A 15,326-nucleotide genomic window follows, 5' to 3' on the forward strand; every position below is an offset into this window, starting at 1 on the left:
AAAATAGCAGTCAGGTAAATGGAAACAGTCAAGGAGACAACTATAGGAAGGCTAGTTTGTCATTGCAACATTAGCAGTACTAGCAGAGAGTAACGGAAACGATCCAGTAATGTGGCCCTCAATGAAACGTACCATTGAATCTGGCTTTGCTTTAAACAGATCTGAAAATCCTGCACTCACAGCAAACCTAACTTATGCCATCATAGAGATACATTGTTTTACATGTAGACACAAGGCAAAGTATGTTATTAAATCTGATACTGAGGCCTTCTCAGCACTAATTTACATTTTTGCAAATGTAAATTTTCCCCCCTCCTTTTGGAAAAAAAATGTTTGAAAAAATTAAAATCTGTCGGTGAAAACAGTTGATGCAGAGGCTTTAGCATGCCAGTGAATTGACACAGCAATGGCAAATTTTAGTACATGTTAGTGCTAACTAAATGTAAAGTATCTGCAGTTGTTGTTCACGTTTCAGGCTCATTACACAAAACAACAATGGGCTCGCCTGAACTGAAGTGTGACATTATCCCAGACTTTCTATTTGACATGTCTACAAAGACAAAGATAAAGTGGCATTTTTAAAAATCTTCACTTTAAAAGGCCTTTGAAAAATAATCAGTGACCTATAATGCTGCTTGTGTGTGAATGAAGGGCCCAAATGTAGAAATGTCATGTAAAATATCCATATTACAGTTGAATGTAACCACCTAAGAGACTTAGTCGGCAGACAGTCACTAAATAGTTTCAAGGTCAGTCGTACCAGCAGTCGCAATATTTGGCATATTTTTTGTGATTTATAATATTTTGTCCTTCATTGTAAACTGTTGCACGGTACAATACACAAGATTTATACTATATTATATTGCTGAGCTCCCCCAAATTGCTGCCTCTCAACAGAAATTAAACATTCACAAATTTTAATGTGTACATGCTGCAGAGCTGGTGTATTGTTTTAGTAATAAAGAGTTTGGTTTCACTGAATAGCAAATGTGGAAGACATTTACATGCTGAAATAGCAAATTAAGAAATTTTAATGAGACATGAAAATAATAAGAAACAATGACAACCAGTCATTTTGTTTTCAGTATCTTTTTTGCTTCTTTTGTTTCTGTCTGTTGTTCTTCTGGTCATTTATTTTTTGCCTTTGTATTTTTCCAAAGGCATTAAAGGTTTAAACCTGACTGACATTTGATCACAGTTCAACCCATATCCGGCCTCATCCTTTCACCGCTTATCTCTGAGCTTGTGTGTATCAGGCACACATGCACACACACGTGCACAGACCAACCATTTGAAATCAAGTCGAAAATTGTTGCTCACTGATGAACAATTACAGCAGCAGGTTTTTTTAAAAATGTTGTAACAATCACCCGTCTATTATCATAATCAACTTCACACAAGGAGATGCTGCTTTGAACATGAATGAGAAACAAATAGAAAGAAAGGGAGAGGAAGACAGAAGAGAGAGGGAAATGCTGGTAACATCTGTGTGGTTCCAGAAATACACACACACACACAGAGAGAGAGAGAGAGGGAGAGAGAGAGAGAGCTTATTCATATGGGGAAGCGATTTATCTGAAGCGATTTATCTAAAATGGCAACATTGCAAGATTTCTGCAAATCTGTTCTTTACATTCATGTCCACTTGATACAGAACATTTGAAAGACAGAGCATAATTTATATACTGCTCTGATTTCAGTGTTCTACATGGTCATATTTAGAAAAAGTTAAGGAATGTAAAAAATCTCTTTGCCGATTAGGCTTTACTCTGCTCTGGAGGTATTATTTGTAAAGCTATCTTTCCTCTGTTGAATGAAGAGCAGCTTGTTCGTACATGCCCACATGTACAGATATGCTAGTAAAGCCACAAAATAAAAATATAGACCTGAAATTGTGAATGATATGCCCTATTTATTTCTTATTCTGGGCTTTTTTTAACTTCAGACATACACATCTTCTGTTTTTTTCAAATGCCCACTTAAAGCGTTTCATTTTAAAGTCCACTTCACCCATGATCTTGCTAGACCTAATGTGTACCACCCTTACTTTGTCATATCTTATTATCACTGGAGTGCTTTGCAGGGAAAAGAGAAACTGCACGTTTTTATTTTTGATCAGATACTCATGCAGCGTGGCTCCTCTCTTTTTTTTTATATCTTCAGAATCTGAAGCCTATGAAGCTCACTCCGTAGACATAGTTTTTCATTTGAAATGCTGTAGCTTACAGGGCAGCTGGTGCAGTACGGCTCTTGCCCTGACTGGCTGCATTATTTACCATTTTCTTAGAGCTATTTGGATCTCATGTGTTGTGTTTGTCTTTATGCAGCAAAGTCTGGGCAGTTGATATCTTATACAGGAGATGATAGTCATCAAAGGGTTAAATGTTATCATTATAACTCCACTGTTTGTCTTTTGGATTTGATTGAGAAGATGATGTGTTTCAGCTTACTGTATTATTATGTACAGGGTGTGTTTTGCTTTTCAAAGCCATCACCAGCTTTGATTGTGTGTAGGGTGTGTTTGTTTTCCCTCTTCTTTGATTGGTCATTAACATTCAAGGCAATCAGGAGGGAAAACCAAACTTTTTAATAATCACATTTAAGCATCCAAGATCACCAGTGTTCTCTCAAATCAAGCAATATACCGATCTTGAATGCTTTTACCTGGGACTCACATTTTCTCTAATGCAGATTGCTTTATCACTTCATCAAATAAATATGTGCAAGTTTTATCGTAAGTGGTGACAATTATATACAGACTCGCATTCAACTTGATTCTGTCATTTTCAGATTATCAAGAAATGTAGCATGTACTTATAATTTAAGTTTGGCATTCCATATACATCTTGTTTTTGTTTGTTGTGAACTATACCATTTATTTTTCCTTACTTATTTTTTAAAAAATACATTGCCCAGCAAAAAATTATCAGACACTCTCTATTCTCTTTTCTCTATTCACACTCTGTTGCCTTTAGAAAATAAGTTGCATCCTGCAGGACTCGTCCCAGTCTGCCCATCAGCTGTTTGAACATCTGATCTCACTCAAATGTCACAGGTCCATCATAACATGCATTACAAGATAAACAAACTGTTCCTATCCCAGATCCATTATCACACTAAAGTTGGCTCTGCAATCAGTAAAACATCAAATCTCTCAACATTTTTGTGTAATTTTGTTATTCATTTATTCATTAATTGTACAATTTTTGTGCAGCATCTTTCACAAATGCTTTTTTTTAAGTTTCCTGTTGGAAGTTATGTGATTGCCTGAAAGTGTGTATGAGAACATGTTTTGAATGAGGATTGTTTCTTTTATGCATATAACTGAGACAGTGCACAGTAATTTCAACCTATATCTTGACACAATGACAATAAAGTAATCTTGAATGTATGGACCATTTAGAGCTAAACTGCACATTCTCTTAAGTTTATGAATTTATAAATTCATTTTGTAGAATTTTTCTTTACTGTTTTGTTTATTCAAGGTCTCCGTCATTTTGTGTTTTCAGACAAGCTGAAAAATAACATGAAATGGAGAGATGAAATGTCACACAGAACAGAACCCAACCCAACCAAAGTCACAGAAGTAATCATTTATCATCAGTCTGTGAAATAAAGACACAACGATGTGAAAGATGTACAAGAGAAAAGTTCACTTGCATTAATCACTGTGAATGCTTGGTTGCTGATAAAAACTAAACTGACAGATTTTAGAAACTGCGGAAGTGTGAGGTGGAATCCTGTTTGAAACTGAAAGACATAATTGTCATAAATTTGGTTTCCCATGGTGGAAAAACCCAAGAATCTACAGGTACTATGTAAGGATGGACAGATGGATTGAAAGACAGTTGGAAGATAAAGAGGAAGAGATAAAGTGGGAGGGGGTGTGGAAGCAATTCCTTGCACACCTCTCAGTCATAAATATGGAAGAGGAACAGCATGGCTCAGCCAGCCCTCCTACGAGCAGCATGTTATCCTGCTTCCTTGGCAGAGTGAAACAGGCCTCTAGCTAGGAGGGATACAGAGCACAGACAAACAGATGAATGTATTTACTGACAGGAAGATGTATAGGAAAATAAATGTATCAATCATGGAGTCAAATGAACTGGCAGTCATTTTCTTGCTGGTTAAGTTGTTCTGGTTGTACATGTTGACTCTTTGGATAAAGCTAAACTGCAATTGCTTTAAGTTGTGTTTGAAGTTTCTTTTTTGTTTGTTTGTTTTTTTCAGAAGAGTTAAGCCATTTATGATAAGCCGAAAGTAATGATAGGCTAAATCTTCACAAAACAGAATGTTTCTGGGATTGAGAAACAAAAATACATTTTTCAACAGAAGTAAGGACAACCCTCTGCAACTTCACTTTAATGTCAGATAGGTGTAAACATGATCACCTCACAATAATTACACAAAATCACTGACATATTCAGTTTGGTTTTGGTGATTTCTTGTTTTCTAACTTGTGTGGTCTGTGATCACAGATATGTATTGATCTTTGTTCCACTGAATTTTGCTTTGGGGCCTCTTCCATTCACCATAAACTGGCTCAAACAATGTACGAAGTAGAGAGTTGGCACGAGGTTTCAGATCGTTAGATAAAAGTTATTTTGAGAGAGATCTTACACTGATGATGAGCAGCAAAGCGGATAGGGCTAACTAGCCAGTCAAGCTCTTCCTCGAGAGAAAAACTTTGTTTTTTTTACCTGCTTTTACACACCTTCACATGGTCATGTTGAAGCAAACCAAATATTTAACACAATTTAATGTAACATCATTGAATCTGACATGATCAATGACTTCCCTAATTGTAATTAAGACACAATATATTGGTCAATAACAATATATCTTGAAACTATGCACATATACCGTGCTTAACAAATGTATTAGACCACCACCCAGTGTAAGGTGTTTACCACCACTGTCTAAATTAACAGTATTGCTGATTACCAAAATATTTTTTCATGTTTCCGTAATGGTTAATTCACCAAGCTCTGTAATCAAATTGATATATTTAATGCTAAAATTTAATTATTGCTCTTATCCATGAATTTTTTTAATTTACTGTTTTACACAAAAATTGAAAAAAAAATAGTAAACCAAATTATGATCTTTTTTGATTGAGAAAATCCATTGCCAAATTACAATTGTTTGCTTGTATTCCTAAACAGAAAGTAATTGTTTTCGTGATTGTATGTTATTCTGGATTAATGTCTGACTTCTTGGAGAATTCCTGTGTCCTGGTTCAAATTGGGATATAAAAACATGAATTCAATTTGAAATTCCTCACTTCTGTTCAAAATGGCAAAGCGTCGGGAACTCACTGAGAAAGACATTGTCCGAATTAAAGCACTTCATGAAGCTGGATGACCTTTGAGACAAATCTGGCAAGACATAAAGCGTTCTCACAGTGTGGTCAAGTATGCCTTGAACTCACTTGCAGAGACTGGAACTTACAAAATACACCAAGGAAGAGGCTGAAAATGAAATCTAACTGAAGCAGCGGTCAGGCACCTCAAGATTTGAAGTACTGAAGACAGAAGGAAGACCACTGTTAATCTTCAAGCAGAGACTGAAAGAACAATGCTTACCAATGTAAGCTGTTTTCAGGGCCAAAGGAGGCCCTACAAAATGTTATGATTTTTGTTTTATATGTGAATAAGAACTATTTAGTAGTTCCAGTTTGTTGCTTGGCTAATAAATAACAATACAACTTTTAGTTTGAAACAAGTTTTTGACTTTTTTTAAAAAATGTTTGTGTTTTCTTGTTTTTATGACAGATGGTCTAATCAATCAATCAATCAATCAAATTTTATTTATATAGTGCTTTCCAACAGCCAAAAGGTGCACAAGGCGCTTAACACAGTAAAATGAAATCAGTAAACAGAGGAGCAAGTGGCAGGCCAAACACTGCGGCGCCATCTTGTTGTTAAGCACAGTATATTTGTAAGTTGACTACAAAGCTTGATTCTCTTGACATGGATCATGAAACTGCTGTTAGATATCTCAATAATGATGTACACCAAAAAGAGAAACTGGCCTATTTACCAGATGGACTTGTATTTTGAGTGCAGTGTAGGCGAACTGTTCGGTGATGCATGTGTCACATGTTAAGTTCAGAGGTGACAGGGTGACATGTATCTCATTATCACTACAAAGGTGCTATCCAAATGCTCTCTGGACCTCCTCTCCATTTGCTTCAGTCTCTAATGGCCTCTTTAGACATTGAACATGTAATATTTCTCTCTTTTAGGTCTTTTAGGAAAAAAGCTTTTTGCATGCTATCTCCATCATGAAAGAGGCCTTGCAGAGAGAGCCTTAAAATCCTTCTGTCTCCTCATTGCAGTGGTGGGATTGCAGGAGAACAGCAGTGAGATGCATAATCCTGATCTCTAAAAAAATACAGAAGAGTGTTCTTAGGTTTGTCACAAGCTATATCAGAATGTGTATCACTTTATTTTGCAGATGGGGGATAGTTTTTAGCTGTAGCGTCATTTGATCACATACTATTTGCCAGGTTTTTTTTAATTACTAGGAGGCCTAGAGGAAGACCAAAGAGGAGGTTTATGGATGTGGTTAAAGAGGACATGAAGGTAGTTGGTGTGAGAAGAGGATGCAGCAGACAGGGTTAGATGGAGGCAATTGATTCGCTATGGCGACCCCTGAAGGGAAAAGCCAAAAGGAAAAGAAGAAGAAGTTGTTAGTAGTAGTTTATTACAGTAATTGTATTTCTTTGCATATTGGGAATTGTATTTCTCACAGGACAAGAAAAAGCATATGTACGGCCTCTCTGTGGCATGTACCTATTAGCTTAGTCAGTCTAAGCAAGCAAAGTTTGGTGATGAATCAAATGCAGACTAAGTTTTAAAAAGCAGGTGAACACCATTTCAGATGTGCTCATAATCAAGAGCAGTTCCCACATCCTCACTGATACCAGCTTCCATCAGTTTCAAATCAAGAGACTACAAAATTTGAACCCGATTCACGCACATGTGACATTGCATGCACATTAACAGTTTTCAGAATTTATTTCACAATCCCTTTCATTTGGCTGCTGGTGCCCTGCTGCTAATATGCTTTGTAGCTTTTATGAAGGAGTTTGGCTTTTCCATGTGGTTATGGGGTAAATAGTTGTTTATTCATCGTCATGGAGTAGATTTGGCTGTTGACACGAATTAGTGAGTAAATACAAATTCCTCTCTGCACTCTAAAAGCTCTTCTGCTGATTAGTGAGCGAGTGGGGGAGAGCTATAGAAGACAGGGAGGCTTGAGGTGGAGAGAGAGCAATTTGTTTATCAAACACTTTCCCCCTCAAATCTGATTAGCTCAATGTCACATTGAAGAGTTGGACCTCTCTGGTATGTGTATCTGTGGACTTTCCTACATGCAAACATTTTGTCTCTGTGAATTTTTATTTGATGACTGTAGAAAAAACACATTCTTCTGACTTACATTTTCTGTCTTCATGTCCTCTCTCTCTTTCTCCCCTTGGTCTGTACAGTAATGCACTAATCCCTGTGGTCAAATGTCCGGCTTGTGTAGAGAAAGTTGATTTTAGGGCACATCAAAGTTTAGAGAGGGAGAGAATGTCCATCTGATCACATGTGTTTAACCTTGAGAGAGACAAGTGTTCTCTGACTCAAACAACATAGAAATTCATGAAAAAATTAAATATTCATTCACATTTATTAGTGACCTTAGAAAAAAGAAACTGGACACAGACCACGTCTGAGTGCAGGAATAGTTTTTCTTTTCTCACGACCCATTTCAGCCTTCTTTGCTCCTCTTTGTAATTCACATCCCCTCATCCTCCATCCAGTTTTCATCATATTCAGACTTTTTTCTAGAAGTTATCACAGACACCATTATGAGGAAAACTGTATTTTTTCTATTTGCCATAGAAATAATACAGATACATAATCTTGCTCTTCAGGTACGCCCTTGAGTCAAATGCTTAGTTGTAGGTGGCTCGAAAAGTAGTTAAAAGTTGGTATGTCTGATCTTCACATCAGTTACCGTAGGCTTCAACAGTAAACCAATTTTCCAGTGGAAAAAAAAATAACAAATTCAACCATCTTTGCAAACACTGGACCTGTCTTGGAAAATTTTGCTACTCTGGAGTCGGAGACTGCAGCAAATCAACTTCACCCTGACAAAGGAGAAGTTGAACTGTGTTCTTCAGAGACATGCTCCACCCTGTGTTTTGCATTTTCATGGAGAACAATTCATACTTCAGTGAGATAATGAGCCCCAAACACACCTCAAAGCCTTGAAGAACTTTTTCTTCACATGAAAGATGAGGGAGTGTTGAATGCCATGGACTTCGTGCCAGTGTCACCTAATCTCAACCCCACTGAACATTTATAGAGCTCTTGAATACCGAGGACACCAAACACTCATGACAGAAGAAGCTCTTTGGAACATTGGCACATCGTGTTGGGATAACATGGCTTAACAGGTCTTGCATAAAATAGTGCAGTCACATTGCCAAGTGCTGTTCAGGCAATAGGAGGACAACCAAATACTAAAATGTTCTGAAATTCATATGTATTTCTGACAGATTCCAATTTTTCTTAACATCATGAGGAAGATGTTATCATTTGGAACTAAACATTATGCCAGACTGTAAATGGATAAAGCTGAAGCGGTATCATGTTAGATCTCAAATTTCTGAAAGGGCAATCTGGACTTGGATGTTTTGGTGTACAAAAGATGTGCCAGTGTCACCAACAAAAAGACATGTTATCATGAGTGGTTTTCTTTTATATATTTATCTTATCTTCCGATCATGTCATACTGCTGATAATAACATAACCTGGAAGGAAGAAAGGGAAGGAAAATCTCATTTGTTCTACATGTCTGTTCCCTCTTGTCTACTCCTACTTTACTGGCAGTAATTTTACTTGGTCCCTGTGTTATATGGCTGTGTGCAAGAGAGAGAGTAACAATTTACACAAGCATACAGGAAAGTGGTTTATGCAGCTTTAAGACTGATACTTGCACCAATCCTCATCTGCTGTTGTTACTGATTTTATACATTTTCTTGTCTTTCTGCCCTTAGTTTCAGAAGCACAGAAGGGAATGACACGACTTGGCAGCAGACCAGTGCCATTCAACTGTTAGATCACTCAACAAGTTGGTAGGTTCCATTCAAATCCTTTCACTGTCTCTCCATCTGTGTCTCGTGTTTTTCTCCGTGGATCACTGCTCAGCATTGTCTATTTGCTTCACAGTTATTCCCTCTTCAATGTGTTTTGCTGTCTATCCTGTTAGTTTTTGTTAAAAATGTCCTTTCTGCTTCTCTCTCAAAACCTCCTGTTATGAAGAGTGAGAAGATTAGCGCCAATTTGCCTTGATTAGGCCATTCTTTTTGCAATTGAGGAAGGGAAAAAAAAAGAAAAAAACCCACTCTGCAATTTGAACACGTGCAGGGAACAAGTGATTACGATCAATAAAAAAATGAGCAGGGGGAGAGAAAGGGAAAAAAATGAACAAGTGAAGGAATGAATTGCCAATTTCTGTTCTTGTCAAGTGTTTTTGGAAGGCAGCTCTTGAAGAAAAGCTGTTTCCGTTGAAGCACTCTGTGTGTGTGTGTGTGTGTGTGTGTGTGTGTGTGTGTGTGTGTGTGTGTGTGTGTGTGTGTGTGTGTGTGTGTGTGTGTGTGTGTGTGTGTGTGTGTGTGTGTGTGTGTGTGCGTGTGTGCGTGTGTGCGTGCATGCGTGCGTGTCAAAGGGGATGATGGTGGTTGCTCTGCATTCAACGGAGCCTGATTTCAGTACCAGACATTTTTCTACTTCTTACAGTGTCAAAGTGGTTTTGATGTACACATTTTGTTTCAATTTTTTTTGTCCCAGGAAAGGAAGAAAATATTCAGACCAATAGTTGTCTGCATTTCCACCACAGTCTAAAGACCTCAGAAATCAGTTAAGACCTCAGCCCTACGTATCTTCTGCCAAATTCTATTCAAACTGGTTGCTTGACCTGCTACAACCTTTAAACAGTAGTAAGAATGACTGACTATTGACTTTGTTTAAGATGAAGATATTGCTGTCATAATTCTGTTGAAGTGACTAATTAACTCAACAGCACATACCTCCAGAACTGAGATGAGAAACTTACAAACACAGTTTCGTAGTATTTAGGAGGAAAACTGAACCAGACAGGTAGCCCCTATGTCCCAGAGCATGTGCAATGACAAGCAAAAAGAATTTTCCATATTTCTTGTTGTTATTATAGCATTTTGTAGTTGAACACATACAGCAGTGAATAATAATTTTCATACACTTGGAAACAGTGGCAGTCTGGAGTTTCCGATGACCCCTGTAACTCCAAATTCTCAATGATGGAATTACTGAAACCTATGTGCCTTTGTCACAAAAACAACTATACATTGAGGTTATTTTATACTATTAAAGGTCACTTAGAAAAATGACAAAATCTGCTCTCTTTACCATTGTCAGGAAACTTTTGTTCACAACTATATATATATATATATATATATATATATATATTGATTGATTGATTGAAATGTTTATTTCGAATAAAACAAATAAAAAACAATTCAGAAATCAAACTGATTACAAAACATTTTCGAAAAGGAGTAGGTTGAAGTTAAACTTATAGAAACCTACCCCCTTTACAATCTTATATTCATGAAATTAAACTGACATACAGTTTTAGCAGCATACAACTGAATTACTTATTCTCGGCAATCTGCAGTAAAGGCATAATGAACATTTACAGCAAAACATGCAACATTAATATTGAAAATGAAATACCTTTTTATATTTCATTTCCAGCATACTTACAAAGGACAAATGTTTTATAATTTCTTTTAAATAATTGAATATTTGTACTTCTTTTTATTTCATCACTTAACTTGTTCCACATTTTAACCCCACAAACAGAAAGACACTGTCTCTTTTTAGCTTTGTCAGCGTACATTTCTTAAAATTAAGTTGCCCTCTGAAATAATAACCCCTCTCGCTATCATGAAACAGTTTTTTGAACTTCACTCGGTTGTTCATTTATATATATATATATATATATATATATACAGTGCCTTGTGAAAGTATTCGGCCCCCTTGAACTTTTCAACCTTTCGCCACATTTCAGGCTTCAAACATAAAGATATAAAATTTTAATTTTTTGTCACGAATCAACAACAAATGGGACACAATCGTGAAGTGGAACGAAATTTATTGGATATTTTAAACTTTTTTAACAAATAAAAACCTGAAAAGTGGGGCGTGCAATATTATTCGGCCCCCTTGCATTAATACTTTGGAGCGCCACCTTTTGCTGCAATTACAGCTGCAAGTCTCTTGGGGTATGTCTATTAGTTTTGCACATCGAGAGACTGAAATTCTTGCCCATTCTTCCTTGCAAAACAGCTCGAGCTCAGTGAGGTTGGATGGAGAGCGTTTGTGAACAGCAGTCTTCAGCTCTGCCCACAGATTCTCCATTGGATTCAGGTCTGGACTCTGACTTGGCCATTCTAACACCTGGATACGTTTATTTGTGAACCATTCCATTGTAGATTTGGCTTTATGTTTTGGATCATTGTCCTGTTGGAAGATAAATCTCCGTCCCAGTCTCAGGTCTTTTGCAGACTCCAACAGGTTTTCTTCCAGAATGGTCCTGTATTTGGCTCCATTCATCTTCCCATCAATTTTAACCATCTTCCCTGTCCCTGCTGAAGAAAAGCAGGCCCAAACCATGAGGCTGCCACCACCATGTTTGACAGTGGGGATGGTGTGTTCAGGGTGATGAGCTGTGTTGCTTTTACACCAAACATATCGTTTTGCATTGTGGCCAAAAAGTTCGATTTTGGTTTCATCTGACCAGAGCACCTTCTTCCACATGTTTGGTGTGTCTCCCAGGTGGCTTGTGGCAAACTTCAAACCAGACTTTTTATAGATATCTTTGAGAAATGGCTTTCTTCTTGCCACTCTTCCATAAAGGCCAGATTTGTGCAGTGTACGACTGATTGTTGTCCTATGGACAGACTCTCCCACCTCAGCTGTAGATCTCTGCAGTTCATCCAGAGTGATCATGGACCTCTTGGCTGCATCTCTGATCAGTCTTCTCCTTGTTCGAGGTGAAAGTTTAGAGGGACGGCCGGGTCTTGGTAGATTTGCAGTGGTCTGATACTCCTTCCATTTCAATATGATTGCTTGCACAGTGCTCCTTGAGATGTTTAAAGCTTGGGAAATCTTTTTGTATCCAAATCCGGCTTTAAACTTCTCCACAACAGTATCTCGGACCTGCCTGGTGTGTTCCTTGGTCTTCATGATGCTCTCTGCACTTTAAACAGAACCCTGAGACTATCACAGAGCAGGTGCATTTATACAGAGACTTGATTACACACAGGTGGATTCTATTTATCATCATCAGTCATTTAGGAGAACATTGGATCATTCAGAGATCCTCACTGAACTTCTGGAGTGAGTTTGCTGCACTGAAAGTAAAGGGGCCGAATAATATTGCACACCCCACTTTTCAGTTTTTTATTTGTTAAAACAGTATAAAATATCCAATAAATTTCGTTCCACTTCACGATTGTGTCCCAATTGTTGTTGATCCTTGACAAAAAAATTACAATTTTATATCTTTATGTTTGAAGCCTGAAATGTGGCGAAAGGTTGAAAAGTTCAAAGGGGCCGAATACTTTCACAAGGCACTGTATATATATAAATATATATATATATATATATATATATATATATATATATATATAAATACCTTTAAAGTGAGTGAGTGCTTAGATATGGACTTGAGCTTATTAGCATATTAGTAAATATATTTAAATATTTAAGCTGCATTCAACCACTCCAGAATTTCAGATGTAATCAGAAAACTACTGTTACTTATTTTGAAAGAAAGCACCTCTTTTGCCTACACTTAACTTCAGAAATTTTTGGAACTTCAGTAGTTAATGCTTGCATAACACTGTAAGCCTGGCTAGTGACAGATGTGACCTGACAGTTAGGCCATAACCATGTGACATCATCATACAAAGACCGCTGACAGGAGAGACCCACAGGGGCCGTCACTCCTAAAGAAGCCCATGGCAGCAGTAATATCTGGCCTGGCTAGGCACGTTCAACAATCAAGATATTTTTTGCCCAAATTATTGTATCTCGAATTTGCCTCTCAAACAACCAGTGTAGTTCAGTATAAATTACTGTTTGGATGTTTGTATCAACACTTTTTTCATTCCCAATGTGAAAGGCTGTTTGTTCTACATTTGCAGTAATTGCATCTGTCATACTGTTCTTTTACGTTTCCTTGACACGTCCCTTGATTAGTCTTGCAGAGCCACGTGCATAACCATCATCAAAGGTAATTTTCATTTAGTGAATTTTTGACCAATGGTAAAAATAATTCATGAAACATTTTACTTATAATATGCAGTCATTTATTTTAACACTCGAGTGCCACCTCGTAGCACACATACAGTATGTCATTTGTGTACAACAATGGATAACAATGGATGGATGTTTTTGGACCGTTGGAGGATGCCGGAATACCCAGAGAATACTCATACATGCACAGGAAGAACATGCAAACTCCATACAGAAACATTTTGGGACGACTGGGACGTGAACCAACGATCTTCTAGTTGCAAGCTACAAGTGCTAACCACCAAGCCACTGTGCAGCCCTGACTCAAATCAAAATCATCTCAAATCACCTTAACTTATCATTAAATTTGTAAAGTAAATAAAGATAATTTATTTGTTTGTTTATTCATAAAGCACAGAAATATTTGACTGGTGTCTCTGGAAAATGCAATGCTTTCATTAGATTTTCTAATGCATACTGTTCAATCACCAAGTTGCTGCCACTGGTGTTTTCCATAGTAGCCTGTCTAATGAGGATGTCCCTTGTCTTTAAAATCAGTGCGGTCATAAATTATTGATTTTCTGCTCTCTACTTGGACACAGCCTCTCAGTTGCGCAGACGCACACGCATTGATAGGACATATGTGGATGGGACGGTAAAGAAAGATGCACACATTTCTCTTTCATCATGCTTGCATTATTTTAAAACAGACAGTAGTGGTAGTAACATATGCGTAAATAGCAAATCACAATCATTAGACCCCAAACTTAGTATAATAAAATAACCAACTGAACCTAAATCAGTAGTCGGTTCTTTGGCCAGCTGCTGACGCTTATGGAAAGCTCTGTAATAGCTACTATCCATTGCACAACTAAGCTCAGATGATTTGTACAATGTTCAATAAAATGGGAATGGCAGATGTATGTGCAGAAACTTTGACCTTAACGTGGGTGGGCTAAAGATGGTGTAATGCCAATGACCTGTAATTATCTTTATCATTTGAGCATGTCTCTACTGAACTGGCGGTTGAAAGTAGGATGGTGGGGAATAAAAAAACCTTTGTCCTATTGCCCAACCGTAGTAAAATGACAGGGTTAATTTTTTCATTACTTGGAACTAGGTTGGTATACAAACAATAGACAGAGAATTCAAGAACAGGTTTCAACAGTGTGACCTTATAAAGTGTAGTCCCACAGTACTCTTTCCATCAGCAAAAATCATAGTGATGACACATGGGACAAATCAAGTCAGCTTTCATTTCAAGTTTTCTTTGCCATAGATGTTTGTGTTCAAAATGATGTTCACATGCAAATAACCAATGATAAACAGCATAAAAAATGTACTGTGCAGACTATTTTCACCTCATAGAGGATTCTGAGGTAATTGTATATTGTTGTTGTACCCTTCACTGTCACCACCGCTGGGCTTGGCTTTTAAATACCAGACTCCAACTATGCCCTGGTGCCATTGTCTAGTTACTGCCTCTTTTATGCAGTCTGTTGTCTAATTTTCAGTGGTGTCTTTCTCAGAGACCAACCTTGTGGTAATACTGTAATTTTGGCCCATTTTGCTCATTGTCTGTGCTGTACTCCAGTTACCGCCACTAGATGATGGTAGTAATACTGTGTATAGGAATCTGTAATCTTCTCATAATAATGCTATTTATGGGACAGGTGCTTTTTTCAGTGAAATAGAGAGAACTGCAAGAGTCGGACATTGTTTCTTGTCAAATCTGGTAGAAGGCAATAAACGTGTTACAGTAGAGAGCTTGCAGTCACTTCCAACAGGTCAAGTTCAGGTTGCCAGGGAAAGAAATCCTACTTGTATTTTTCTAGTAGTTTGATGCAATTGTTATGGCATTTTATCCATCGATATCAAGCTGACAGTTGTCAGGCCATAAAACTGAGGATTTCCCCACATGTTAAAGTGGCTACATTTACTTCACAGTGGACAAGTGTGGAGTGTACTGGCATCAATAGTTGTCTG

The 15,326-nt window shown here is 37.4% G+C and overlaps 1 protein-coding gene across 9 annotated transcripts in view; it reads left to right on the forward strand.

The window, feature by feature from the left end:
• Positions 1-15,326, forward strand: part of LOC110955016 (teneurin-3) — a 753,086-nt gene that overhangs the window by 424,122 nt on the left and 313,638 nt on the right. For all 9 annotated transcript variants that reach the window (XM_051945606.1, XM_051945604.1, XM_051945607.1 and 6 more), the window contains one exon: positions 9,056-9,133. The gene's annotated coding sequence lies outside the window, so the exon portion shown is untranslated. The remainder of the gene's footprint in view (positions 1-9,055; positions 9,134-15,326) is intronic.

This window comes from Acanthochromis polyacanthus, chromosome 3 (assembly GCF_021347895.1).
Source record: "Acanthochromis polyacanthus isolate Apoly-LR-REF ecotype Palm Island chromosome 3, KAUST_Apoly_ChrSc, whole genome shotgun sequence".
In the NCBI taxonomy this organism is placed as follows: Eukaryota; Metazoa; Chordata; class Actinopteri; family Pomacentridae; genus Acanthochromis; species Acanthochromis polyacanthus.